Source organism: Bison bison, unplaced genomic scaffold (assembly GCF_000754665.1).
Source record: "Bison bison bison isolate TAMUID 2011002044 unplaced genomic scaffold, Bison_UMD1.0 scf7180017864180, whole genome shotgun sequence".
In the NCBI taxonomy this organism is placed as follows: Eukaryota; Metazoa; Chordata; class Mammalia; order Artiodactyla; family Bovidae; genus Bison; species Bison bison.
This window is the reverse complement of record NW_011494752.1, coordinates 2,315,243-2,342,961: the sequence shown is the minus strand read 5'-3', so window position 1 is coordinate 2,342,961 and position 27,719 is coordinate 2,315,243. Positions and strand designations below refer to the sequence as shown.

General features: G+C 40.0%; 1 long non-coding RNA gene across 1 annotated transcript; it reads left to right on the top strand.

Moving 5' to 3' along the window:
• The first annotated feature begins 2,375 nt into the window (after positions 1-2,375).
• On the top strand, positions 2,376-10,706 carry LOC104990501. The gene is made up of 3 exons (XR_825518.1): positions 2,376-2,411; positions 10,308-10,419; positions 10,612-10,706. It is a non-coding gene; the product is annotated as an uncharacterized LOC104990501 (long non-coding RNA).
• The last annotated feature ends 17,013 nt before the right edge of the window (positions 10,707-27,719 follow it).

Genomic DNA, 27,719 nt, shown 5'->3' with positions numbered 1-27,719 from the left:
CCTTTGGAAGCCTCTAGCCTGCCTGAATAGGTTTTTCCAGCCACATGTGATGTTCAGAGCCTCCCAACTGTGAGAGGCAGGAGATGTTCTAAACTGTCTAAACACAGATTCCTTTGAGCAGTTAAAAGATTGATTAGAAATTGTATTGGTGAAGGGTTTTTCACTTGTTGGGCCAACGTTTGCTGCTAAGTCTCCATATCCCTTACCTGCTGTGTCCCTGGCAGTGTATTGATTAATATAATTGGTGTAAGTAGCAGCTTTAATGTTTGTTACCTTGGACCCTTGAGTTAATTCTTTTTCTTGTTATAGCCCACCACACCTTTGCTCTGTAGGAATGCAACTTTATCTAATGCTTTTGGAGGGTGGCTCCTGACCAATCACCTTTAGAGAAAAATAAGTTTTCTGAAGAAAGGGTCTTACAATGTTAACAGGCCTCCGGGCCAGAAGATGATGCAAATCACCTAAACTTTTGCATATGATAAGTTTGCAGGAAGAAAGCCTGGCTTACTGCATGACTCTACCCCTTCCCCCATTATCCTCTATGCATAATTTAAGGTATAAAAACTACTTTGGAAAATAAAGTGCGGGCCTTGTTCACTGAAACTTGGTCTCCCCATGTCGTTCTTTCTCTCACCTTCTGGCTGAATTATTCAGCCTCTTTTCTCCACTGAATTTCCTCACTGAGCTATCCTTATTTCAGCCTCTTTTCTCCACTGAATTTCCTCACTGAGCTATCCTTATTTAACCACTCTTTATATCCTTAATTAACATTTAATTAAGCGATTGTTTCCTGATCCTCGCCAACGCCATCCCTGCTTCGAATTCCCTGGATCCACCGGGGCTGGACTCCGGCAATAAAGGACAGAAATGGTATGGACCTAACAAGCAGACGATGTTAAGAAGAGGTGGCAAGAATACACAGAAGAACTATACAAAAAATATCTTCATGACCCAGACAATCACGATGGTGTGATCACTCACTTAGAGCCAGGCAACCTGGAATGCGAAGTCAAGTGGGCCTTAGGAAGCATCACTATGGACAAAGCTAGTGGAGATGATAGAATTCCAGCTGAGCTATTTCAAATCCTGAAAGATGATGCTGTGAAAGTGCTGCCCTCAATATGCCAGCATATTTGGAAAACTCAGCAGTGGCCACAGGACTGGAAAAGGTCAGTTTTCATTCCAATTCCAAAGGAAGGCAATGCCAAAGAATGCTTAAACTACCACCCAATTGCACTCATCTCACACGCGAGCAAAGTGATGCTCAGAATTCTCCAAGCCAGGCTTCAACAGGACGTGAACTTCCAGATGTTCAAGCTGGTTTTAGAAAAGGCAGAGGAACCAGAGATCAAATTGCCAATATCAGTTGGATCATTGAAAAAGCAGAAACAAGAGAGTTCCAGAAAAACATCTATTTCTGCTTTATTGACTATGCCAAAGGCTTTGACTGTGTAGATCACAACAAACTGTGGAAAATTCTTCAAGAGATGGGAATACCAGACCACCTGACCTGCCTCCTGAGAAATCTGTATGCAGATCAAGAAGCAACGGTTAGGACTGGACATGGAACAACAGACTGGTTCCAAATCAGGAAAGGAGTACGTCAAGCCTCTATATTGTGAAACACCCTGTTTATTTAACTTATATGCAGAGTACATCATGAGAAACGCTGGGCTGAAAGAAGCACAAGCTGGAATCAAGATTGCCGGGAGAAATATCAATAAGCTCAGATATGCAGGTGATACCACCCTTATGGCAGAAGGTGAAGAGGAACTAAAGAGCCTCTTGATGAGAGTGAAAGAGGAGAGTGAAAAAGTTGGCTTAAAGCTCAACATTCAGAAAACTAAGATCATGGCATCTGGTCCCATCACTTCATGGCAAATAGAGGGGGAAACAGTGGAAACAGTGGCTGACTTTATTTTTTTGGGCTCCCAAATCACTGCAGATGGTGATTGCAGCCGTGAAATTAAAAGATGCTTGCTTCTTGGAAGGAAAGTTATGATCAACCTAGACAGCATATAAAAAGCAGAGATATTACTTTGCCAACAAACGTCCATCTAGTCAAAGCTATGGTTTTTCCAGTAGTCATGTATGGATATGAGAGTTGGACTGTAAAGAAAGCTGAGCGCCGAAGAATTGATGCTTTTGAACTGTGGTATTGGAGAAGACTTTTGAGAGTCCCTTGGACTGCAAGGAGATCCAAGCAGTCCATCCTAAAGGAGATCAGTCCTGAATATTCCTTGGAAGGACTGAACTGAAGCTGAAACTCCAATATTTTGGCTACCTGATTTGAAGAACTGACTCATTTGAAAAGACCCTGATGCTGGGAATGATTGAAGGTGAGAGGAGAAGGGGACGACAGAGGATGAGATGGCTGGATGGCATCACTCACTCAATGGACATGAGTTTGAGTGAGCTCTGGGAGTTGGTGATGGACAGGGAAGCCTGGTGTGCTGCAGTCCATGGGGTCACAAGAAGTTGGACATGACTGAGTGACTGAACTGAACTGAACTGAAATAAGCACAGAGTTTGACTGTTTTTGCTTGAAAGGTCCTCTTGGATTTTCCTTCATACAAGGTAGACAGTAGATTCTACTTAGAGAACTCACAGACATCTATAACCCAGATGGTGATATGAGCGGCAGGACCCAGGCTCCCATGTCTCTTGCCGTTACTAACTCAATTTGCTGGGGAGTCTTGTCTCTGTCTCTTGGAGGTTGACCCCTCAGTTTCTTCTGACTTTTTTTTTTTTTTTTTGAGCAGGTCACTTTCCATGAGTCTCCAGAAGTTTGGGGACTGAACCTTCTGAGCTGTAAAGTGATCCCACATGGTCATCCTTCCCCAAAATGGTCACAGTCACCTTTGCTAAGGGCTCTCAGGCCCTTAATCTCATGCCTTTTAAAGAAAAATTTATTTAGCTGGCTGCATTAGTTGTGAGATCTTTGCATCATGTGCATGGACTCTCTAGCTGTGGCACATGTGCCCTCAAGCTTGAGCAAGCACAAAAAAAGTGGAAATGCCCCCCTTATAACTGCTCCTTGGAATCAGCTGACCTCAGGAGAAGCAGACTCCTTTCCTGTCAGATCCCAGAGGTCTTTCCTCCTTGCTTGCCCTGCTTCCTCTCCAAAGATTCTGTGTATCTCTGCCTGCCTCCTATTTTAATCTATTAAAAAAAAACCTTTTCTGCATGATTTTGACATGCTTATGGATGTCTGACATCAGAGCAATCTCCTTATTGCAAGAGTCTTTCTAATGAAAGTCATCTAAGTCCAGATTTGTTTTTATTTGACACAATTAGAATTCAGCAATAAAAGGACAAATGGAACCACCTTAATTTATAAATTCAGACACATTTTCCTAAATAACTCTTGGACCAAAGAAAATCAAACCTGATATGATGAGCCAACTAGAAAGTAATGAAAAGAAGAAAACTCCAGACCTAGACTTTGGGGTTATAGTTAAAATTGTAGAGGAAAGTGTATAACCTCAAATAGCTGCATTATTAAAGAGACACTAACAATGAAGAACCTTACTACAAAATTTTTTTAAAAAGAACAACACAATAAAATAGATGAAAAATAAATGAATAACAAGAAGAGCTGACATAGAGATAGAAAATAACAAATACATGCTATGCTATGCTAAGTCGCTTCAGTCGTGTCTGACTCTGTGCGACCCCATAGACGGCAGCCCACCAGGCTCCCCGGTCCCTGGGATTCTCCAGGCAAGAACACTGGAGTGGGTTGCCATTTCCTTCTCCAATGCATGAAAGTGAAAAGTGAAAGTGAAGTCACTCAGTCGTGTCCGACTCCTAGTGACCCCATGGACTGCAGCCTACCAGGCTCCTCCATCCATGGGATTTTCCAGGCAAGAGTACTGGGGTGGGGTGCCATCGCCTTCTCTGAACAAATACATACAGATACTTAAAAACTGGTTCTTTAAAGAGACCATTAAATCAGAGTCACATCTTTGTGACTAAATCAGAGTCACATCTTTGTGACTCTGATTTAGGAAAAGAGAGAGAGATTAAAAAGTACAAAATTAGAAATGGGAAAGGAGACATAACCGCGGGTACAGGAAAGGTGAAATAATAACAAGAGAATGTCATATACAAGTTAATGGAACACACCTGGAGATCTTTCTAGTATTTAGCCAAGTTGTTTTTTGCCTGTGAGTGATCTCGGTGCTCATCGGACCAGTCCCACCAGTGTTCATCCCAGGCACTGGGGCAGGCTCAGGTAGACAGTTTACCCGCACTGGCGCCGGGGCTTGCTGGGAGAGAAGAGGCACAGGGCTGACCCTAGGAGAACACGGTTGTTGGGAAACCACTGCAGAGCTGTGGTCTCAGATGGGAAGAGCTCACAGGACAGGACAAGTCTGAATAGAGAGGCTGTAGATCTGAGCCAGGCTTGGAGGGTTGAACCTGGGGGCCAGTCTATATGGTTACTATTGCATGAAGGGAACACGTGGGAATGCTGATTGAGAAGCCAGATCTTTTCAGGAAGGGAGAAAAAGAACTAATGTGGGGCTTGGCTAGATGAATGAGAAACAGGTCCCAGCAAGCAATAGTTCTCCTCTGATGCCTGTGTCCTGGAAGGAGACAGAGAAACCTGGTGTCTTCGAATCTTAGGTTGAAGGGTGCATGGTGGTTAGCCTAGTGTTCTTCCCACAGTGGGGTTCAGCAGCAAGTCCAGGGCCTACCATTGCCCTTCTAGGTGCAGAGTGGACACAAGTATTGATATTTCTTCTTTAAAAGTCTTTACTGAATTTGTCACAGCACCACTTCTGTTTTATGTTTTGATTTTTTGGTCATGAGGCATATGGAATTTTAGTTCCCCAGCCAGGGATGGAACCCACACCCTCTGCAATGGAAGGCGAAGTCTTAATCACTGGATGACCAGGGAAGTCCCTGATACTTCTAAAAAGGGTAAATGGGTGATGTTCATACACTGACCTATCACCTCTTCACGGTAGGTGACTGGGCATTTCTAGAAGCATTTGGATATGATTCGTCCTGGAGCCAGCCAAGGACCCAAACCATGCCTGCTTATGTCCTTTCCGTGTGTCCACATTTTGCCACCATTCAAACCCCACCTCTTCTAGAACGCTTTTCTTACTCCAGTCACCAGTTCCTAATTTACCAGCTTCTCCTCCCCACACACTTCTTCCTTAATTGTTCTTTAAGTTTCTATGACATTACTTACCTCTTGACTACTCTTTTATTTTTCCTTAAAGATTAAAAATATGAACATATTCATTGTAAAAACATTTAAACAGATGGTTTTTCTTGGAAGATTCAAAAATTTTACCGATATTTATTTCAGAAAAGATTAGAAAATGTATATAAGCATGTAGCAGGAATAAACATCACCCATATTTTCCCTACCAGTGAATAATCACTGTTAACATTTATAGGTATGTTGTTTCCATTTTTTAATGAGCACGTATATAATTAGCGTACAATTCTTTTTCTTTTAAAGATTGATGATAGTGCATTTACTGTGTTGAAACTCTACTTTTTATTTAATTGATGACTGACATCTTTTCAGGTCAGTCCATGAACCTGAACATCCTTAATGGCTGATGACTCTCCTCTTAAGGACTTTTGATGGTCTGTTGATTCTTCATTGTCATATTTTATTATGTCTGATTTTTCACTGTGATAAAACACTGCTAGGAGGAATAGACACATAATAAATAACTGATTATTTAAGAATAAATTTCTAGAAATAGAGCTGTTGGCTCTTTAAGATATATTATTTTCTTAAATATCTGGTGCTGAAGTTTTTGCCAATTTACAATCCATCCAGCGATGTATTAGTGCCTTTTCCCTACACCATGAGTATAATCATAAAACAAACTGGATCTGTTTAATGCCTTTCTTGGATTACTACAGATATTGGCCATTGGTCACTTTTTAATGCCAGTTGGCCATTCATACTTTATGAATTGCTTATATATATCAAGTACCCATTTCTGATTGGTATGGTTAACTCATATATATATGCTCATGAATTTATATATTGGGGACATCAGTCCTTGAACAGCCATATATAATGCAATGAAAACACCCATGGGCTACTTTCTTGAAGTTGGCTGGTCCCAGAATTCTCTCTTGATTTTAGACATAGAAGACAGCGGCCAGAAGGTGGCGCCAAACTGCAGCTGGGACAAGATTAAATTGTGCAGTCAAAATTTGGAGTCACTTGGCTTACGAGCTGCATGTATTCATTCCCCTTGGTGTTGGGATGGATTTCTACCATATTCTATTAAGGTAGAAAATATTTTTAAACTAAATTAAAACTGTACTTCTATTTTCTGTGATTGCTTTTGCTATTAATAAAATGAATCTTGAAGAAAATTATTGTTTTGAAAGTGAGGTAGACAAGAGTGAGGTGTGATTCTACTTTGTGATAAGTCTCTTTCTTCAATTTGGTTTTCATAGGCCAGCACTCATCAAAGTTTTCAAGACATCAAATGGGCATTTGACCTCCATTTTGTTCTGTAGATAAACCTTACTTTAATACCAGTGCTTTTGGAAACTGCTTAAAAATTGCTTCAAATAAGACTATTTCTAAAATATTTTCTATTAAATTATATCCATTTTCTGCTGTTTAGTCCAAAGACAAGACTAGATAGGCAAGTTTTGAATAATTCTCTACCACTTAGAAAGGGATGAAGCATGTATAATGATTTAGACCAATTTATTTCTTTTAAAATAAAAAAATTCAAAACTCAGAGTGATGATTTCTTTAAGATCTCAAAGTAGTTAATGGTATTGCCTAAATAAAGCTCCAAGGCATCTGCATTTTAATTTGTTTATTTATTCATAAGATAAAGAATATTCTCCATTACATTGCTTTGTAGATTTTGCTGTTTTCTGCAAAGAGGAAGTTGGACCAAAATGTCTGTTTGAACAAACTGGAATCATGTCTTCCTGCTATGCCATAAGATTTTCAAAATTAGATTTGGGAATTTTGATAGCTTCAGAATAACTTATTTTGGAGAAAGGTTAAATCTAATACCTGCTTTCTTTTTCAAAATTAATCAATTAAAAATACCTTGTCTAGTTCTTTATGTAAAATATTTTTGGCTGTGTTGGATCTTCGTTGCTGTGTGCAGACTTTTTTCTCTGGTTGTGGCGAGCAGGGGCTACCGTCTAGTTGGGTTGGGAGGGCTGCTCACTGCGACGGCCTCTCTTGTTGTGGAGCACAAGCTCTAGAGTGCTCGGGCTTCAGCAGTCACAACACGTGGGCTCAGTAGTTGCGGGTCCCAGACTCTAGAGCATAGATAGGCTCAGTAGTTGTGGCTCATGGGCTTAGTTGCTCCATGGCACGTGGGATCTTCCTGGCCCAGGGATCAAACTCGTGTCTCTTGCACTGGCAGATAGATTCCCTGAGCCACCAGGGAAGCCCTTTATTTATTTTTAATTGGAAGATAATTGCTTTACAATGTTGTGTTGGTTTCTGCCATACAGCAATGTGTATCAGCCATAAGTATACATATATTCCCTCCCTCTTGAACCTCCCTCCCACCTCCCCCCATCCCACCCCTCTAGGTTGTCACAGAGCACCAGGTTGAGCTCCCTGTGTTGTGCGGCAACTCCCCACTAGCTGTTTATTTTACATATGGTAATTAATACCTGCTTCCTTAATTGCTCACAAGGTCATATGATTATTTCAAATTCATTGCATCATTTATGCTGAATGTAATAGTTAATAGCTGGTTCTATTGCTTCATTCATTTACCATTCACCTACTACTCTATTCAGTTATTATTCTGTTCACTTATTAGTGTATTACTTATTATTCACTTGTTATATTTATTGATTATTCTGTTTATTCTATTACCTCTTTTTATAATTCTCTAATTTTATTCTATTGATCTTGTTTTAGTATTATTCTCGGAGAAGGCAATGGCACCCCACTCCAGTACTCTTGCCTGGAAAATCCCATGGATGGAGTAGCCTGGTAGGCTGCAGTCCATGGAGTCTCAAAGAGTCAGACACGACTGAGCAACTTCACTTTCACTTCTCCCTTTCATTTGTTGGAGAAGGAAATGGCAACCCACTCCAGTGTTCTTGCCTGGAGAATCCCAGGGACGGGGGAGCCTGATGAGCTGCTGTCTATGGGGTTGCACAGAGTTGGACATGACTGAAGCGACTTAGCAGCAGCAGTATTATTCTACTTTATTATCATTCTATTACTATATTATTAGTTTATACTTTATACACAGTAATAAGTCAATTTTTCTCAATTATTAATTGGGCATCTTGCAAAAAGCACTCAGATCTTGGAAGGTCATGGTCCCTAATTTTGAAGAATGTGCATAAAATTTTTGTTCCTTGTTATATGATCACATCAAGTCTTATCTTATATAATTTTCACAATGTTGAGAAAGTGTCAGAAAAATAACTTGCTTTTTAAAAAAAACCAAGTAACAATAGAGTTTATTTACTGTCTCGGTGGTTGACCTAGCTGTAAACTCTTGGTTGCCGATGGCTTATTTATCATCTTCCCTTGCTTACAAACAGCTGCCCTAGTTAGAGACCCAGTTTCCCTGTAGCTTGGTCCTATCAACTCAGCTTGCCATTCCATTATATGTTTCACACCACCTTCTGTCACAGACTTGCAATCATATCCTCCTACTCAGCAGTAAAAACCCAGATTCTCTCCTTAGTTTTGTTACTGAAATTTTAGGCTGCTGTTAAAACCAAGACTCCCATATGTCAACTGTTGCCAAAGACTTGTTCCACCTCCATTGACCCATTAGTCCAAATTCCTTTCCACTCTCAAGCTGTTGGGACCAGTGTGGGCGAGGCTGGGAAGGAGAACACCTGTGTTCCCGCTGTTGGATGCTCCAAGTCCTTCTAGAGTGCTGATGTCAATAGTGAGGTGTCCTTTGTATATTAAACTCAAGGAACATTTATTGCGTGCTTGCTCTGACTGACACTGTGATGGGAACCAGGGATAGTACATCAACAGATCTACAGAATTTCAGCTCAGCTGCTGCTGCTGCGGCTAAGTCACTTCAGTCATGTCCGACTCTGTGCGACCCCATAGACAGCAGCCCACCAGGCTCCCCCGTCCCTGGGATTCTCCAGGCAAGAACACTGGAGTGGGTTGCCATTTCCTTCTCCAATGCATGAAAGTATAAAGTGAAAGGGAAGTCGCCCAGCTGTGTCTGACTCTTTGCGACCCCATGGACTGCAGCCCACCAGGCTTCTCCGTCCATGGGATCCTCCAGGAAAGAGCACTGGAGTAGGGTGCCATCGCCCGCTACCTGTGGTAAAATAAGCCAGCGAGAAATTTTATAACTATGTATAACATTGTTCATTTATAGCATGTTCAATGAATATGAACTTGGGCAAAATCTGGGAGATAGTGAGGGATGGGGAGGCCTGCAGTCCATGGGGTCACAAGAGTTGGACACAATTTAGTGACTGAACAACAAAAACAATAATAACTTTGTTCTAAGAAAATATATTCAAGTTCCCAAAGGTCAGCATTGTCATGGAGCCTAAAGAATCCTGGAACCACATTTTTGCACTTCCAGCTCTCCAATTATTATCAGGCTATTTACCAGCTGTGTGAGGTTGAGAAAATTACTTAACATCTCTGTACCTTGGTGTTTCTTCATCTGTAAAATGAAGACACCAGTTCCTATTTCATAGAGTTGTCATAAGGATTAAACAAATTATATTTGTAAAGGACTAGGAATAATATGTGACAAATAGTAAGTGTGAAATGTGTTTGTTACATAGAAAAATTTATAAACAACTCTTGGAATACAACCCCCTTTTGAACAGAAGACTGCTTTTTGTTTTTAATGACAAATCGAGGTAATCAATAACCCTTATGTCCTTGCCCATTTAAAAATAGTTCTGGAATTTTGATCACTAGCAGCAGTTACCTAAAAAATAGAAGCCTAGCTATGTATATGTTGCAATGCGTTATTTTTTATTTTAAAAATCTCACAAAACTATTACCTATAAGAAAGAGGTTGATGCACGATACTGGATGCTTGGGGCTGGTGCACTGGGACGACCCAGAGGGATGGTATGGGGAGGGAGGAGGGAGGAGGGTTCAGGATGGGGAACACGTGTATGCCTGTGGCAGATTCATTTCGATATATGGCAGATCCAATACAATATTGTAAAGTTTAAAAATAAAATAAAATTAAAAAAAAAAAAAGAAAGAGGTTGAGCAGTGTAGGTTTCTTATTTGACTCATTAATTCTTCAGTTACTGAATATTTGCTGTAATATCTGCCTGGACTAAATCTCTGTTGATTTTAATTTTCAAATCAGCAGCCTGTTTGTACTGTCTTCTGATATCTGAGGTTCCAGATGGTATGTCTGTCACCTGGAAAAAGCCCACGGCTGTGGATCCTAGTTATTGCATCACGGCACTGCCTGCACGGTAGGAGTGTTTACTGCTACGGAAACCTATGCTTACGCCTACACCACTATCCTTAATGGGCATGGTGTCATTTTTCAAGTTTGTTCTAATGATTCCTCAGATTCAAGACTTTTTTCCCCTTTAAATAAGAAATTATTTTCTTGTCTAATCTTTTCTGCTATTTATGCTTGCATTTCTATATCACTTTTGCAGTTTTCAACCCTACCAGCTTATGTATCCAGCCAGTCCATCCTAAAGGAAATCAGTCCTGAATATTCACTGGAAAGACTCATGCTGAAGCTGAAACTCCAATACTTTGGCCACCTGATGTGAAGAACTGACTCATTCGAAAAGACACTGATGCTGGGAAAGATTGAAGGCTGGAGGAGAAGGGGACGACAGAGGATGAGATGGTTGGATGGCATCCTTGACTCAACGGACATGAGTTTGAGTAAGCTCCGGGAATTGGTGATGGACGGGGAAGCCTGGCGTGCTGCAGTCCATGGGGTTGCAAAGAGTTGGACACGACTGAGCAACTGAGCTGAACTGAACTGAGCCTATGTATTGGTGTATAAGCAGATGCTTATGAATGGGCTTCCCAGGTGGCACAGTGGTAAAGAATTTGCCTGCAAGGCAGGAAACATATGAGATGCAGGAGACACAGGAGATCCCTGGGTCAGGAAGATCCCCTGGAGTAGGAAATGGCAACTCACTCCAATATTTTTGCCTGGAAAATTCCATGGACAGAGGAGCCATGGGCTACAGTCCATGGGGTTGCATAGAGTTGGATACATCGGGGCATACACGCAGAGTAAATGCTTATGAGCTATGTGAGAAGTGGTCAGGAAATTTTACAGAGAAGGAAACTGAAGCTCAAAAGTTACGTTTTCCTTTATGTAATATAATTTGTTGGTGTAAGAACCAAAATCAGAAACCTGGGTCTCTTGACTCTGCCCAACAATCGTTTCATTACATCTAAGTAAGCATATGGCTGACACCCTCTCCTCCAGACTGTCACCCAAGGGTGTCCCTGACCACCCACTTATCTGGGAGAGAGTCTTTGGCTGAGAGGTATCACACCTGAAGAGATGAAGTTTATCAGTGAATAGCATGGATCTTTTAGTTTTTAGGATTCCTTACACAGAAAATTCAGTATTTCCTTCTTAAATTCTGCCCCTTCAGAGCAATTTAAAAATTATCACAGGATATTTTATATTTTGTATTCATTTACTTCTTTGCAAAAGAAAGAACTTCTTTGTGTGTGTGTGTTTGTATGTGTATGTGACAGGTAGATGTGGCAAAGCAATTTTTAAGATGAAATTGTAATCTTGGTAATTTAAAAATTAAAACCCATGTTCTCTCAGTACTGTATATAACTATACTCCTTTTTACATTAAGTAGGTAAAAGGCTCTGATGAACCACAGCAGTTACATCTCTCTTCCTTTTCTGGAGAGCTTTCAGCTACATCCTGCCTTAGAGACTAGTTCAAGCACGTTAACTGCCTTGCCAGGTAGTACCTCCCACCTGAGCAGGAGCACCTTGGCCTTGCTGAGCGTCACACTCCAGCAGGCGTGAGTATCGCGAGGAGTAGGATCAGGAGCTGTGCCTTTTTCTCTGTTCTCTTTGTAGTCTTGCCATTTTGGCAACACATTCATTGGAATTAGGTCATTTTTCCCTCCTAAATGCTTCTGTTTTAGTTGGCTGATTTATTCAGTTCAGTTCCTGAGCCTTATCATAAAGTAGAGAGAGTTAGTATTCAGGTTTAAAGGGATTAATATGATTATTGCTCTCATTTTGAGAACTAAGGATGACTCTAAACCAGCCACTTCATCCTTTTGGGAAGCTTGACAGGGACTCCATAACCTCTAAGCTCTCCTACGTGTTTGAAGTTCTCTAATTTCATCATCCTATAGCTACATTTATTTTTAAAATATTTCACTTTTATTTATTCATTTATTTGGCTATGCTGGGCCTTGGTTTCGGCATGCAGGAATCTTCAGGTGTGGCACGTGGGATCCTTTAGTTGTAGCTCGTGTGATCTAGTTCCCTCACCAGGGATCAAATTCAGGCCTCCTATACTGGGAGCATGGAGTCTTAGCCACTGGACCAACAGGGACGTTCCCTACATTTATTTTTTTAAAACATTTTGTTTTCTCTTTCAGTTTTATTGAGGTATATTTGACAGATAGAACTGTATAAGTTTAAGGTCTACAGCATAAGGATTTGACTTACATACATCATGAAATAATTATCATAAGAAGTTTAGTGGACATCCATTCATCTCATATAGATCTTTTTTTATACAGAATTTGTTATTGTTCCGTGGCTAAGTCATATGCAACTCTTTGTGACCCCATGGATATAGGAATTTAAAAAATATTAATTTTTTCTGATGAGAGTTCTTAGGATTTATTCTCTTAATGACTTTCATATATCACATAGAGTGGTGTTAATTATGTTTATCACTCTACATTATATCCCTAGTACTTATTTATCTGATAACTAGCAGTTTGTACCTTTTGATACAGCTACATTTATTGAGAGATTAATATGAACCAGGCACTTTCCAAAGTACATGGACTGGATACTGACTCTTCACTACAACCCTCTGAAGTAGATAGTATCATTTTTATCCCAGTATTACAGGTAATGTGAGCGACAGAGCAGTTAGATACTTTTCTCAAAGACACACAGCTAGAAAGAGGTAGAAATTATTTTGAATCCAGGCAGTTCAGGGCTTCCTGATCCCTTAACCAGGCTTCAGTGCTTTCCTTCTCCAACAAGTAAGTGAGAGAATTTTTATTTTTCCTTAGTTTGATAGGTTAGTTTGATTCATTAGTTCAGTCGCTCAGTCGTGTCTGATTCTTTGTGACCCCATTGCCTGCAGCATGCCAGTCTTCCCTGTCCATCACCAACTCCCAGAGCTTGCTCAAACTCATGTCCATTGAGTCAGTCATGCCATCCAACCATCTCATCCTCTGTCATCCCCTTCTCCTCTAGCCTTCAATCTTTACCAGCATCAGGGTCTTTTCCAGTGAGTCAGTTCTTTGCATCAGGTGGCCAAAATATTCGAGCTTCAGCTTTATTGAGATGAATTAAAGGAGAAGGTCTAAGTTAAGGTGGCCTGAGCTGCCAGCTGAAGCCAGGACTACTCAGCTACAGTCTGAATTGTCAAAAAGCTCTCGTTCTGGCCCCTGTTTCTTGCCCTGAAAACTGACCACTTGGAACATAGTTCTGTACACCGAGCCACTCACTACTGAGCCCGTGAATGGTTCTCTGAGGCTTTCCTAAGAACATGAGCAAGAAAGCAAACAAACAGATAAAAACCCAAAGAAATACAGATAAAACAAGGTGTGATATTCAATATATTTAACAATCATATGGCAGGGGCGCTGATGAATCAGAACAAACACCAATGGCTGAGAAGTCTGGGGTGGGATTCTGGAGGCTCCTGCTGTGCCTCATGTATTTAGTTACTAAAAGGTGGGAAGGGGTCGTGGAGGAAGCCCTCGGACCATGATGAGGGCATTCAGGGAGTCTGTGGCTACTTATCAATTCCATGAGATATTTTGGTATTTTATGACATGTACCATCACTGCTATAGTCCTTCCTGAACCTTTGGGAACCTCAGTGCAGGGCATAATCCACCCAAAGCCTTCAAGATAACTTTTTGTAATAACAGTTCTCAGCCGGGAGTGGAGCTGTTGTTCATTCACTCGGTCATGTCCAACTCTTTGTGACCCCATGGACTGCAGCACGCCAGGCTTCCCTGTCCTTCACCATCTCCCGGAGCTTGGTCAAACTCATGTCCTCGAGTTGGTGATGCCATCCAACCATCTCATCCTCTGTTGTCCACTTCTCCTCCTGCCTTCTATCTTTCTCAGCATCAGGGAGAAGGGCAGGCATATCAGACTCTCTGGGGGGCTGGCATGTTGCTTTCATTTTTATCTCAAAGGGACAGACATGAGACAAGAGTTGAAATCACAGCTTTAGGATGTCCTCACAGCAATCGTCGTTCCCTGCAGCTTGGCCATATTCCTATAGAATGGTTTCTTGTTACAGTACAGTTCAGAGGCAAAACTTTTGCCTAAATAATCTTAGGAAAACTATAGTGTAACTTTCCCCACCCCCATCCCCCAAATCAATGATCTGATTCTCTGCAGTCATTCTCATAGATGCCTTTTGGATACTTACTATGCCACATATGGTACAGAGTGGAGAGATCCAAGTTTATTTTGGCCCTAAACCGTTTCAGTGACTAATTATTTATGTTTCCTTTAGGCCGTAGATGCAGCTTTGAGTTGTTTTGGTACAAGCCTGAGACACATCCTTCATTCACTCAGCTCTGAGTCTGGTCCTGTGCTAGGTGCTAAGGAATTGGAGATGAGAGAAATAGCCCCTGCTCTTAAGAGCTTCCAGTCGGCCAGATCATGAGCTAGAAAGGCAATAGGCAATTATAACCCAGGGGTGAGGATATGGACCTAGTGCTGTGAATGGGTGTTTTGGGAGGACTTCCAACAGAATGGGGAGGAGTCTTGAAAGCCAGGCCATGCCATCTCTTGTGTAGGTCACTGCAAGAGCCTTTCTCTTGCCACTGTTGCAGCAAAAACAGAAATGAGGCTTTTCTAAAATAAAAATGAGACTTTTCTGATTTAAAAGAAAAAGGTAAATAAGAAAACAGTGAACAGGCTGGGGAAGCAACATAAACAGCCCAAAAGAGTTAAGCAATCTTGGTTATTCTTTAGCTGTTAGTCACAAATGGGCTTCCCTGGTGGCTCCGCAGTAAAGGCTCTGCCTGTAATGCAGGAGATGTGGGTTCGATCCCTGGGTTGGGAAGGTCCCCTGGAGAAGGAAATGGTAATCCACTCCAGTATTCTGCCTGGAAAATTCCATGGACAGAGGAGCCTGGTGGGCTATAGTCCATGGGGTTGCAAAGTCAGACATGACTTAGCAACTAAAAAACAACAGACACTTGTAGCTGGACTTATCCTTCAGGAGCTAATTACTCCCTGACTCCATGTGAATTATACTCTGCAGCTAGCGTTCTTCTCTTCCTGTACTCCCTTGAAGTATTCTTTGTTTCAGAAAGAAAGTCTTTGGCCTATATCTTCAGAAAAGAGCAACCCCAGTTACTGGGAGTTTTCTGATGCTAGCCGTGGCTGTTTTCTGAAATTTTGCAAGAGAAAAACACACACACAAGACCTTCATTAGAATATAAAACTGTGGTGACCCAAGGACGAAAGAGCAGATAAAACCAAGGAGGGTCTTGGAATGCAGGAACGGAAAAACCAGACCCTTACTGTCCTTCCCTCCCCCAGGTTGTAACTATGAATGGATTTCAGGTCCTCCTGAGCAGAATAACCTGTCTCCCCTGCTACCCCACACACGGATGAAGGTATTTGCTTTACTCTTCCCCCACCCAGTACACATGCCTCATCCAATCAGCAAATGACCCGAAAGACCCCCTATCCCGCTCCTTGTACCCTGGGTATAAAAGTGGACTAAAGACCCCTGTTCAACATCGATTCTCCCTTGAGCTGGCCTGCTGTTCTAACAGTGTCTCCCACTCTAATAAACTTTATTTCCCTTTTATTCTGTCTCATGTCTGGAAATTCTTTTCCAACCCACGCACGGACCACGACAAAAATGTCTCTCTATTTCCTCCCCGGGGGAGTGGGCATAGTTCTTGAGGCTCTAGCCCACTGTGTTCCCTCTGCCTGGCAAAGAATAAAGCTCCTCTTTCTCGTTCCTCCAAAACTCAGTCTCCGTATTTCTCTTCGGCATTGGTGTACAGAGTTAGTATTTTGGCATTACCGCTCCTGCCTTCCTACGATTCATTGTCCACACAGGCACCAAAGTGGTTTTTCTAGGTTCATGGCTCCCTCAGGTCTGGACCTCCCATGGCTCCTCATTGAATAAAGTCCAGCTTTCTCCAAGGCGTCTTTTGAACCTCTTTCCCCGTTGCTCGCTCCTGCCACACCGGCCGTTCTTCTACTTCTGTAACATGCCCACTTTCCTCCTGCCGGTGCTAGCTCTGCCCTCCCACAGAGCTTCCCAGTATCGGCTGCTTCATGTCCATTTGGGCCTCAGCTCAACACGGGCCCCTCTGAGAGCTCTCAAATAACTTTTCTATCTGAAGAAACCACCTTATCCCTGTATTCGTCATACTTTTTATTTCTGTATTTCATGATGTTCAGACATCTTAAAACTCTCTGGCCCAGGACTAGCCAATTTTAGCAAAGGGCTCAGCTGGGAGCACCTATTTTATATGCGCACTAACCAATCCTGAATTGAAAGCGCCCAATCAACTTCTTATATGACTGTCTATCATCAAGCCCCTATTCCCCTGGCACTTATGTCATCGCAGGGCCACATAGAGACCCTCCACAGCCCCAAACCCGAGGGAGTTACTCTAACTAGTCAAACCTAAGCTGCCTGCCTTGATTTTCCTGCGGAAACCCTATAAAGGCTCTGGCCTTGGCCTTCTCCTTGCTCCTTTCTTCCTCTTGACCTACGCAGGTTCTCCCTGTGCAGCCCTGTGTGCTGAGATATGCCCCCCTCTCTCAGGAAGTATAGGTAATAAAAACTTCTTTCAGTGGTATTGGCTTCTCTGTGTTGTCACTCAGTCACACCTCAAAACTAAATACTGGGTATAATTTTAATACAGACTTCCAGTGGCAGTCCTTGGCAGTCTGGTGGTTAAGACTTCATATTTCCAATGCAAGGAGCTTGGGTTCCATTCCTGATCGGGACACTAAGATCCCACATGCCATGCAGCCAAAACAAACAAACAAAAAGATATTTTACATGCATTAAATTGTCAAATGTTATGAAAGAAATTTTTTTTTTAAATACAATCCACAAGCTCCCTCTCTCTTTATCATCTTTAAGGCACGTGGCAGCACTGATGTCTTCTTGTCTGTCCACTTACAGGTGCCCTGTCTCCTCAACTAGCATGTAAGCTTCAGGAAAGCAGGAGCAGGATTTGTCTGGGTTCCCATAGACCCTGGCCCCTTAAGTGGTCACTTAATTGATATATGTTTTTGGTTAAATCAATGAATAACAGATTTCTTCATTCACACTGACCTATCTACATTGCTCTACAAAGATCAGAAGAGAAATGGCACCAGGTTGGAATTATTTCACACTAAAAATAGGAAAGTATCAGTTATAATTTTCACTCATGTTTGTGAGTACTCTCCAAACAGCATGGTGATATTTGTTTTAAAAGAACAAATTAGAGACGTTTGCAGAAATAATGACTATTACTTGTCAGCTTTGATATTGCTCAGACGGTAAAGAATCTGCCTGCAATACAGGATACCCGGGTTTGATCCCTGGGTCCGGAAGATCCTTTGGAGGAGTGCTTGGCTACCCACTCCGGTATTCTTGCCTGGAGAATCCCTTGGACAGGGGAGCCTGGCGGGCTACAGTCCATGGGGTCACAAAGAATTGGACATGACTGAGCAACTAACACATACACACCCTTTCTTCCTGTTAGATTATTACCGTAAATGAATGTAAATCCATCAGTTTTTTGATGTTCTTTAAAAAATAAATATATTTTATGTATTTATTATTTGGCTATACCAGGCCTTAGTTGCAGCATGTGGGATCTAGTTCCCTGACTAGGGATTGAACCTGGGCCCCTGCATTGGGAACACAGAGTCTTAGCCACTGAATCGCCAGGGAAGTGCCCTGACCTGCTTTCCTAATTAATCACTATCTGTGTCCTTCTCTCCTGCTCAGCGAGACCTCTGCTCTTCACCCTCTGGAGAGTTCTTTATTCTCATCTACCTTCAGGGCCTCAGTGATTACCTCCCTCCTGTGGTCTCTGAAACCCATCTCCTGCTCCCATTTGCTTTCTTCCTTTGGGAAACAATTCGCTTGTCCTGATCTCAAAGCTCACGTTCCAGACTCATCTCACCCTCTTCCATTCCACTGACACCCCCTGTCACTTTGCTACTTCTCCCAACAGTATTGTTATTTTCTAGTTATGCTCCTTAAAACCTTGGCATCATTTTTGGCATCTGTTTAAAAAATTTTTAATCATTAAGTATCTTAAATTTTTAAAAATTTATTTATTTTGGCTGTACCATGTGGCATGTGGGCTCTTAGTTCCCCAACCAGGGATGGAGCCTGTGTTCCCTGCGGTGGAAGAGCAGAGTCACAACCACGAGACGGAGACCACCAGGGGAGTCCCTATTGTAAAATATCTTATATGGTAAGGATTTAAAAATTATCTGCATAGTTTAAATAATGATAATGAAACTTACCTGTATCTGAGAGTTCCTCATTTCTTCTCATTCTTGCTCAGATGTCATCACTATCTAAAGTTTTCTTTTTGCCAGCTTTATTGAGGTAAATAAATAATAAAAAATAATAAAATAATAAAAATTCTGTGCTTAAGGTGTACAATGAATTGACTTGATACATGGATAAATTGCAAAATGATAACCACTGTAGTATAACTATGGCCCTCCATCTGTCAGATAGTTACTGTTTCTTTACTTTTTTTGTGGTGAGAACATTTAAGACTTATTCTCTTAGTGACATTCTAGTATATGATACAGTATTATTTGCTATCACCACCAGGCTGTCTTGTTACATCCCAAACTTGTTAATCTTATAACCATAAGTTTGTACCTTTTGACCAACACATTATCTAAACTTTTTTCTTTTAAACAATTTTGTCATTGATGTTCTTCTAAACAATGTGTTATTTAGTTTTTCTGTTCTGAACATCATGCAAATGGAATTATACCTAATGTACCCTTCTGGGACTTGCTTCCTTCACATGCTTTATATTGCTGAAATTGCTCAGGGTTGGTGAGTGAGGCAGTTGTAGGTTGGGTTCCTTGAGAAGCAGACTTGAAGGTGAATTCTGTGTACAGCAAAAGGAAGTAAAAGTGTCAGTCCCTTAGTCGTGGCCCAGAGACTGTAGCCCTCCAGGCTCCTCTGTCTGTGAAATTCTCCAGGCAAGAGTAGAGTGGGTTGCCATTCCCTTCTCCAGGGAATCTTCCTGACCCAGGGGTTGCATCCTGGTCCCCAGCATTGCAGGCAGATTCTTTACCGTCTGAGCCACCAGGGAAGCCCCTGTACTTGTACAGGGTGTTTATTAACGATTGCCCTTGAAATCCTTACTTGTGAAAGGGAAGAAAGAAACAAGATTGGGTATAAGGGGAAGGTGAACTTCCATGAGGCACCCTGGAGCTTAGTATTGTCCTGAGATGGGGTGAGATGTCCATGCCTTTGTGCTCCTGAACCACTCAGCCATTGGATGCGGGTCACTCCAGGAAGGGGCATGATCTTGAGTGATTCCCTGTAGCCAACACTATCTCTGGGGGACCAATGACTGAAAAATGTCTGTTTCCAATACTCATAGCTGAGATAAGAAGTCTTTCTTTGAAGGAGGATCTGGGTGGTACATCACAGTGAAGGGGTTATACTTCGTTCTTTTTTACTAATGAGATACTATTCCTTGGTATGAATAAGCCTTGGTTATTACTCCATTTCCACTCTTGATGACTATCTGGGTTGTTTCTAGTTTTTTGCTATTATCAGCAGTAATGCTATGAATATTCTTGGACATGTCTCCTGGTGCACATGTTTGAGGGTTTCTAGAAGTTCTAAACCTAGGAGTAAAATGTCAGGGTTATAGAATATGCACATATCCAACTTGATTAGGTAAAACCAAACAGTTTTTCAAAGTGATCGTATTTTTACAACCCCACAAGAATATGAGAATTTCTATTACAGCCTCATCTACACTTGATAGAGTGAGACTTTTGATATTTGTCAAGCTGGCGCATGTGTGAAATGAAATCTTGTGGTTTTAACTTGCATGTCTCTGATTACTAATGAGGGTGAATATATTTTCATATATTTATGAAATGTATGGGTTTCCTCTACAGTGAGGAGCTTGTTCAAATTTTCATGCCATTTTTATACTGCTGTCCTACTTTATCCTGTGTATCTTGATCTTCTAATATATTTGTTCACATATATGAACAGACTTAGCAGCAGCAGCAGCATATGAACATTATGACTATATACATGTTAAACTATATACACTACTCTATTTCTCTGCTGAAGTCTGGATAATTCCTTTAGAATGCAACTTACTAATATTCTTTTCTCCTGTGTCTTATCCACTCCCGAATCTAAACACTGAGGTTTTATATTTCATTTCTTGTCTTCTTTCTATCTAGACATGTACATTTGTCTTTTTCAAATCTGCTTAGTTTGTCTTTTCATATTTTAGGATTCTGCTCATATTTCAAGGTTTTAAAACATTTCCTTAAATATATTCATCATATTTTTAAATACTCTCTGTTTTAATCTTTGTTTTCATGGGTTTTTTTCTCATGGCACCTTGTTTCCCTGGGTTGATTTTTGATCATGAAAAATACATGGTCCTTAAATTTTATTTGGGAGAATCCTTCGAGGCTTAGGATGATGGTGGCTTTAACCAGAGAAAATTTTTATTTGCTTCCATTAGGTCACCTGGAAGGATACCAGTAGATACAGGAATCCTCTTAAATGAAATTCTCAGCTTAAATTTATTTTGAAACAGCCAGATAATGTGAATTTTGACTCCAAATCTGTCTGAAGTTTGACTTGTAACTGTATGTTCTAAAGTGTAATTCTTTCCTCTTTTTTTATGCAGAGGGTTGAAACAGGAAACTTTCCTTGTACTCCTAGGAGGGAGTGAATTAATTTCTCAGTCATGCTTACACTGGATGCATGGCCCTTTGGGGCTCACACTTACAGAGGAGGCCCTCAAGTGATGTGCTTTATCTCTTGACTTTCATACTCTGTGGGTTCATATAAACTGAAGTCCAAGTTCACAGCTTCAGCAGTGCTTCAAAGTTCAAGCCAGCTTCAGGTCTCTATTTACCTCTTAGGTTCCCTCCTTCATGTAGTGGTTGATCTGAATTTCTTTGTTAGTATCAGTTCATTAATGCTTTCAAAAACATTTAAAAAGGATTTTATACAGAGTTTTTAGTTGTTTTCAATAGGAGAACCAATCAAAACAATTTCCCATACTGATTCTTTTTACCGCTTTGACTGTTCCTATTTATTGTTATTCATAGATTTTTGTTCCTCCAACTACTCCTTAAGGGTTGATATTCCCCAGTTTTAAAATACATACTCAGTTGCATCTGACTCTTTGTGACCCATGGACTATAGCCCACCAGGCTCCTCTTACTCATGGGATTTTCCAGGCAAGAATACTAGAGTGGGTTACCATTTCCTCCTCCAGAGGATATTCCTTATCCAGGGATGGAACACAAATCTCCTTTGTCTCCTGCATTGGCAGGCAGAAGCTTTACCACTGAGCCACCTGGGAAGCCCCCATTTTTTTTTTTGCTTGTCTTTTAAAATTTCTTTTATTTATTTATTTTTTATTGAAGGATAATTGCTTTACAGAATTTTGTTGTTTTCTGTCAAACCTCAACATGAATCAGCCATAGGTATACATATATCCCCTCCCTTTTGAACTTCCCTTCCATCTCCCTCCCTATCCCACCCCTCTAGGTTGATCCAGAGCCCCTGTTTGAGTTTCCTGAGCCATACAGCAAATTCCCATTGGCTCTCTATTTTACATATGGTAGTGTAAGTTTCCATGTTACTCTTCCCATACATCTCACCCTCTCCTCCCCTCTCCCCATGTCCATAGGTTTATTCTCTATGTCTGTTTCTATAAATAAATTATTCAGTACCATTTTTCTAGCTTCCGTATGTATGTGTTAGAATAAGATATTTATCTTTCTCTTTCTGACTTACTTCATTTTGTATAATACGTTCTAGGTTCATCCACCTCATTAGAAATGACTCAAATGCGCTCCTTTTTATGGCTGAGTAGTATTCCATTGTGTGTATGTACCACAACTTCTTTATCCACTCATCTGTCGATGGACATTTAGGTTGCTTCCATGTTCTAGCTGTTGTAAATAGTGCTGTAATGAGCAATGGGATACATGTGTCTTTTTCAATTTTGGTTTCCTTAGGGTATATGCCTAGGAGTGGGTTTGCTGGGTCATATGATCTCCATACCGTCTTCCATAGTGGCTGTATCAATTTACATTCCCACCAACAGTGCAAGAGCGTTCCCTTTTCTCAACGCACTTTCCAGCACTTATTGTTTGTAGACTTTTTGATGATGGCCATTCTGACTGGTGTGAGGTGATAGCTCATTGTAGTTTTGATTTGCATTTCTCTAATAATGAGCAATGTTGAGCATCTTTTCATATGTTTGGTAGTCATCTGTACGTCTTCTTTGGAGAAGTGTCTGTTTAGGTCTTTTTCCCACTTTTTGATTGGGTTGTTTGTTTTTTTGGTATTGAGTTGTATGAGCTGCTTGTATATTTTGGAAATTAATCCTTTGTCAGTAGTTCCACTTGCTATTATTTTCTCCCATTCTGAGGGTTGTCTTTTCACCTTGCTTATAGTTTCCTTTGCTGTGCAAAAGCTTTTAAGTTTAATCAGGTCCCACCTGTTTACTTTGGTTTTTATTTCCATTACTCTAGGAGGTGGGTCATAGAGAATCTTGCTTTGATTTATGTCATCGAGTGTTCTGCCTATGTTTCTTCTAAGAGTTTTATAGTTTCTGGTTTTACATTTAGGTCTTTAATCCATTTTGAGTTTATCTTTGTGTATGGTGTTAGGACGTATTCTAATTTCATTCTTTTACATGTAGCTGTCCAGTTTTCCCAGCACCACTTATTGAAGAGGCTGTCTTTGCCCCATTGTATATTCTTTCCTCCTTTGTCAAAAATAAGTACCCATAGGTGTATGGGTTTATCTCTGGTCTTTCTATTTTTTTTTCCATTTGTCTATATTTCTGTTTTTGTGCTGGTATCATACTGTCTTGATGACTGTAGCTTTGTAGTATAATCTGAAGTCAGGAAGGTTGATTCCTCCAGCTCCAGTCTCCTTTCTCAAGACTGCTTTGGTTATTTGGGGTCTTTTGTGTTTCCATGTGAACTGTGAAATTTTTTGTTCTAGTTCTGTGAAAAATGCCATTGGTAATTTGATAGGGATCGCAGTGAATCTGTAGATTGCGTTTGGTAGAATAGTCATTTTCATGATATTGATTCTTCCTACCCAGGAATATGGAATATCTCTCCATCTTGTCTTTTGTTTCTTTCATTAGAGTCTTAAAATTTTCTGTGTACAGTTCTTTTGTCTTCTTAGGTAAATTTCTTCCTAGATATTTAATTCTTTTTGTTGCAATGGTGAATGGAATTGATTCCTTAATTTCTCCAATTTTTCATTGTTAGTATATAGAAATGCAAGTGATTTCTGGGCATTGCTTTTGTATCCTACAACTTTGGTAAATTCACTGATTAGCGCTAATAATTTTCTGATACTATCTTTAGGATTTTCTATGTACAGTATCATGTCATCTGCAAACAGTGAGAGCTTTACTTCTTCTTTTCTGATCTGGATTCCTTTTATTTCTTTTCTTCTCTGATTGCTGTAGCTAGAGTCCAAGAACTATGTTTAATACTAGTGGTACAAGTGGACACCCTTGTCTTGTTCCTGATCTTAGGGGGAATACTTTCAGTTTTTCACCATTGAGAATAATGTTTGCTGTAGGTTTGTCATATATGGCCTTTACTATGTTGAGGTAGTCTCCTTCTATGTTCATTTTTTGAAGAATTTGGATCATAATGGGTGCTGAATTTTTTCAAAGGCTCTTTCTGCATCTATTGAGATTATCATAAGGTTTTTATCTTTCAGTTTGTTAATATGGTGTATCACATTGATTGATTTGCATATATTGAAGAATCCTTGCATCCCTGGAATAAACCCAACTTGATCATGGTGTATGAGCTTTTTGATGCATTGCTGAATTCTGTTTGCTAGAATTTTGTTGAGGAGTTTTGCATCTATGTTCATCAGTGATATTGGGCTATAGTTTTCTTTTTATGTGTTGTCTTTGTCTGGTTTTGGTATCAAGGTGATGATGGCCTCATAGAATGAGTTTGGAAGTGTTCCTTCCTCTGCAATTTTTGGAAAGAGTTTTAGAAGGATAGGCATTAGCTCTTCTCTAAATGTTGGATAGAATTCTCCTGTGAAGCCATCTGGTCCTGGGCTTTTGTCTTTTGGGAGATTTTGGATCACAGCTTCAATTTCAGTGCTTGTAATTGGGTTGTTCATAATTTCTATTTCTTCCTGGTTTAGTCTTGAAAGATTGAATTTTTCTAAGAATCTGTCCATTTCTTCCAGGTTACCCATTTTATTGCCATATAGTGGTTCATAATAGTCTCTTATAATCCTTTGTATTTCTGCATTGTCTGTTGTAACCTCTCCTTTTTCATTTCTAATTTTGTTGAATTGATTCTTCTCTCTTTTCTTCTTGATGAGTCTGGCTAAAGGCTGGTCGATTTTATCTTCTCAAAGAACCAGATTTTAGTTTTGTTAATCTTTACTATTGTTTCTTTCATTTATTTTTCATTTATTTCTGCTCAAATCTTTATGATTTATTTCCTTCTACTAATTTTGGGGGCTTTTCTTCTTCTTTATCCAGTTGTTTTAAGTGTAAAGTTAGGTTATCTATTTGATGTTTTTCTTGTTTCTTGAGGTAGGATTGTATTGCTATAAACTTGAGTTGTGTTTTCATTGTCATCTGTTTCTAGAAATTTTTTTTACTTCCCTTTTGATTTCTTCAGTAATCTGTTGGTTATTTAGAAACATGTTGTTTAATCTCCATATGGTTGTGTTTCTTACAGTTTTTTTTTCCTTGTAATTGATATCTAGTCTCATAGCATTGTGGTCAGTGAATATGCTTGATATGATTCCAATTTTCTTAAATTTACTGAGATTTTTGATTTGTAACCCAAGATGTGGTCCGTCCTGCAGAATGTTCCATGTGCACTTGAGAAGAAGGTGTATTCTTCTGCATTTGGATGGAATTCCCTGAAGATATCAATGAGCTCCATCTCATCTAATGTATCACTTAAGACTTGTGTTTCCTTATTAATTTTCTGTTTTGGTGATCTTTCCATTGATGTGAGTAGGTGTTGAAGTCTCCTACTATTATTGTATTACTGTCAGTTTCTCCTTTTATGTCTGTTAGTGTTTGTCTTATGTATTGAGGTGCTCCTATGTTGGGTGCATAGATATTTACAATTGTTATGTCTTCCTCTTGGATTGATCCCTTGATCATTATGTAGTGTCCTTCCTTATCTCTTGTAATATTCTTTATTTTAAGGTCTATTTTGTCTGATAGGATTGCTACTCCAGCTTTCTTTTGCTTCCCATTTGCATGGAATATATTTTTCCATCCTCTCATTTTCAGTCTATATGTGTCTTGAGACCTGAAATGGGTTTCTTGTAGATAGCATATATATGGGCCTTGTTTTTGTATCCATTCAACCAGTCTGTGTCTTTTGGTTGGAGCATTTACATTTAAAGTAATTATTGATACATATGTTCCTATTGCCATTTTCTTAATATTTTGAGGTTGATTTTGTAGATCTTTTTTCTTATCTTGTATTTCTTGACTATATAAGTCCCTTTAAGATTTGTTGTAAAGCTGATTTGATGGTACTGAATTCTCCTAACTTTTGCTTGTCTGAAAAGCTTTTTATTTCTTCCATCAATTTTGAATGAGATCCTGCACAGTACAGTAACCTTGGTTGTAGATTTTTCCCTTTCAATACATTGACTATATCCTGCTATTCCCTTCTCGCCTGCAGAGTTTCTGCTGCAAGATCAGCTGTTAAGTGTATGGGCTTTCCCTTGTATGTTACTTGTTGCTTCTCCCTTGCTGCTTTTAATATTCTTTCTTTGTGTTTAGTCTTTGTTAGTTTGATTAGTATGTGTCTTGGTGTGTTTCTCCTTCGGTTTATCCTGTATGGGATTCTTTGTGCCTCTTGGGCTTGATTGACTATTTCCTTTTCCATGTTGGGGAAATTTTCAACTATAATCTCTTCAAAAATTTTCTCATTTCCTTTCTTTTTCTTTTCTTCTTCTGGGACCCCTATACTTTGAATGTTGGTGCGTTTGATATTGTCCCTGAGGTCTCTGAGACTGTCCTCAGTTCTTTTCATTCTTTTTACTTTATTCTGCTCTTCAGAAGTTATTTCCACCATTTTATCTTCCAGCTCACTGATTTGTTCTTCTGCTTCAGATATTCTGCTATTGATTCCTTCTAGAGTATTTTTAATTTCAGTAATTGTGTTGTTTGTCTCTTTGTTTATTCTTTAATTCTTCCAGGTCTTTGTTAATTGATTCTTGCGTTTTCTGCATTTTGTTGTCAAGGTTTTTGATCATCTTTACTATCATTATTCTGAATTCTTTTTCAGGTTTGCTTATTTCCTCTTCATTTATTTGGACTTCTGTGTTTCTAGTTTATTCCTTCATTTGTGTAGTATTTCTCTGCCTTTTCATTATTATTATTTTTTAGCTTATGGTGTTTGAGGTCTCCTTTTCCCAAGTTTCAAGGAAAGTTGAATTCTTTCCTTGAAAAAGGTTGAATTCTTTCTTCCTAAAGGCAGAGGAACCAGAGATCAAATTGCCAACATCTGCTGGATCATAGAAAAAGCAAGAGAGTTCCAGAAAAACATCTGTTTCTGCTTTATTGACTATGCCAAAGCCTTTGACTGGGTGGATCACAATAAACTGGAAAATTCTGAAAGAGATGGGAATACCAGAACACCTGATCTGCCTCTTGAGAAATCTGTATGCAGGTCAGGAAGCAACAGTTAGAACTGGACATGGAACAACAGACTGGTTCCAAATAGGAAAAGGAGTTCGTCAAGGCTGTATATTGTCACCCTGTTTATTTAACTTATATGCAGAGTGCATCATGAGAAATGCTGGACTGGAAGAAACACAAGCTGGAATCAAGATTGCCGGGAGAAATCTCAATAACCTCAGATATGCAGATGACACCACCCTTATGGCAGAAAGTGAAGAGGAACTCAAAAGCCTCTTGATGAAAGTGAAAGTGGAGAGTGAAAAAGTTGGCTTAAAGCTCAACATTCAGAAAACGAAGATCATGGCATCCGGTCCCACCACTTCATGGGAAATAGATGGGGAAACAGTGGAAACAGTGTCAGACTTTATTTTTGGGGGCTCCAAAATCACTACAGATGGTGACTGCAGTCATGAAATTAAAAGATGCTTACTCCTTGGAAGAAAAGTTATGACCAACCTAGATAGCATGTTCAAAAGCAGAGACATTATTTTGCCAACAAAGGTTCATCTAGTCAAGGCTATAGTTTTTCCTGTGGTTATGTATGAATGTGAGAGTTGGACTGTGAAGAAGGCTGAGCGCTGAAGAATTGATGCTTTTGAACTGTGG